The following is a 3,021-nucleotide window of genomic DNA, read 5'->3' on the forward strand; positions in this document are numbered from 1 at the left end:
GTCTGTCATGAAATCAGCGTCTTCGATCATTTGATGTCCGGTGCCTTTTACCCACCTATTCTGCAACCACTTGTACCGATGTTGTCGTTTACACCACACCCACACTCGCAACGCGCATCGGATGCACAAGCGAGACAGATGTTTCAGGTCCGCGCTACTCGTTCTAAACTCGATGTACGCGATTTCGATGTGATTGACAGTCTCGACGTACCTTAGAAGCCGCTCGCATTCTCTAATTGTGAGCGCGGATAGTTGCACGATTTTCAAATCCTCTTCATTGAAATTGTTTTCCACTTCCCATATTTGTTCCTCAGGTAGATCGTGCACCGATAACCAATGTATATCGCGATCGTAGCGGTAGAGCCGTACATCGAACCAGATCTCTCGTATTGCGTCCTTGCACACGTTAGAAATTTCAAGATTGTGTATTTTAATGTACTCGTCTATGTGTTTTGCTACAGTTTTCGCAGCTAAGAACTGAAGCGATTTCGGTTGTCTGATTTAATTCATTCTTGATTTTCCATCGTGGCTTTCGCAATACACACGCGACAATATTTTTTCAGCGGAGCAGGTCCGTCAATGTGATCGTAATCTCCCGGTTGATTGTAATTCTCGAGACATCTACGATACAGCTGCACCTCAGGATCTTCCTTCAAATGCTCAGGCAATCGGTCCCACAAAAGCTCCACGTAATTATCAAACACTTCTAGAAGAATCCTCTTTGGAATGTTTTTCAACTCTTCGATCGATAGGTTTAAAATGCACGTTGTGTTCACTCCGTTAAACATTTCAACAACAACAACGACTTGTTATCTATACAACTTGCAATCAAAATGACTTGTGACTCGTTCCCTACCTCGAGGCACCTTTTTATTTTGCTCCTTATCTTTCCTCACAATCTTTTGGTTTGAAATTGCGTTTTACAAACACCACATCCGGTACGTAACGGTTTTTCACGCGGACGTTATCATAGGAAGTGCGTCATCAAACCGGAAGTGACTGATCGCTTCGGGCGATAAGAACAGGCTCACTTCCGGGAAATTGTGGTTTTTTTTGAGATTTTTTTTATTTGCTGCGTAATTACAAACTGCGCGTTATTTATTTTTAAACACGAACCACTTCCGGGAACTTTGCGGTTTTTTTCTTGGAGTTATTTATTTTTATCCTCTCTTTGGAATGTTTTTTAACTCTTCGACCGATAGGTTTAAAATGCACGTCGTGTTCAATCCGTTATACATATTCAACAACAACAACAACAATTTTTTATCTATACACCTTGCGATCTAAATGATTTGTGACTTGCTCCCGATTTCGAGGCGCTTTTTTATTTTGCTTCTTATCTTTCCTCAAAATCTTTAGGTTTGAAATTGCGTTCAAAAAAACACCACATCCGGTACGTAACGATTTTTTCACGCGGATGTTATCGTTGGATGTGCGTCAGCAAACCGGAAGTGGCTGATCGCTTCGGCGATAAGTAAAGACACACTTCCGGGAAATTGCGGTTTTTCTCGGAATTTTTTAGGTATTTGTTGCGCAATTACAAACTGCGCGCTATTTCTTTTTAAACGCGAACCGCTTCCCGGAACTTTTGCGGTTTCTCTCGGAATTATTTGTTTCCGGAAAATTGCGGTTTTTTTCGGAATTTTTTATTCATTTGCTGCGCAATTACAAACTGCGCGCTATTTATTTTTTAAACGCGAACCGTTTCCGGGAACTTTGCGGTTTTACTTGGAATTATTTTTTTTAATGCGCACTTTATATTTTAGCGATAACGTCATCATCCAAACGATCTTGAAAACACGTGACCACTCCTTCCCCCTCCCCTTCCTTCACGCGGTTAGCCCCTCCCCTTCCCTTTTCCTCGCGCGGTTACACCCCTCCTCCCCCTCCCCTTGCGGTGCCCTCGGTTGTTGACTGACTCTTTCTATCATATGGAGTGTTTCCAGTAAGGCATGCTCGATCTGCTCGAAACACCATTAGATAGACAAGGACAGCACATGACTCGCCTATTGGAAACCTGGCCCAGAACCTGTTTACTATAACTACTCGTTACATACCGGATGTGGTGTTTTTGAAACGCAATTTCAAACCTAAAGATTTCGAGAAAAGATAAAAAGCGAAATAAAAAGTGAACAAGTAACAACCTAGATATGTGTTTATGTCTCGAGGACAAGTGGTTCAAAAAGGATGTAATGGAACGCATATTGTTAGGAATGTGAAATAAAAAACACCGTGTTATTAAAGAATAAAGCAAATGTTTATTTTTAGTAAAACATAACAAATGTGACATAATGAAAATTTAACAATAATAATGTGTATTAACGGGCAACAACGTACCATACAGCCATCAGTTCGCAATCGACAATATCGTTGACGTCAAAGCAACCGCTCTGTGCGACAGCAGCTGCGAAGCTCGCGGGATCTAATATTTCAGACAGGATCGCGAAATACCGCGACAATCGATCTCGCACGCGAATAACAACTATGTTCAAGTAGGCGATGATGCTTGCAACGCAATGTTTTAAGTTGAACAAGTTGCCCATCGATTGGTCGGACAGTAATATGCGACTGGTTTTTGTAGTCAGACGTATGATCCTCGCGTTGTTTATCAAGTTGAACGATACCGCTAGATCGTCGACAAGAATCGACGGCTGCGCGTCGCTCTGCCCAGACAAATACAATGTGATGACTTGTTTGTTGTCCAACAACGTGTTCCACGTTTCCGGCGACAAAAGCACCTCGTTCCCATTGTTGTGACCTAGAGCCACATCGACGGTTGGTGATGCGTCCTTGAATGAGATACCGATGCCGAGTTCAAAATATTTATATCCCGTCTTGGTTAATGTGTACTTGCGACTCAGTATCCGCGTAGGTTGTGTCGGTGTAGGTTTGTTGTATTCCTTAATCCGCACGCTACAATCATCTACAACGGGGTGATACTCTATTGACCACAGTACGATTCGACACCGCTCGATTCGACACAGATTTATTCGACACCGTACGATTCGACACCAGATTATT

The sequence above is a fragment of the Pseudomyrmex gracilis genome, unplaced genomic scaffold, assembly GCF_002006095.1.
Source record: "Pseudomyrmex gracilis isolate BER0280 unplaced genomic scaffold, ASM200609v1 scaffold_2062, whole genome shotgun sequence".
Classification (NCBI taxonomy): Eukaryota; Metazoa; Arthropoda; class Insecta; order Hymenoptera; family Formicidae; genus Pseudomyrmex; species Pseudomyrmex gracilis.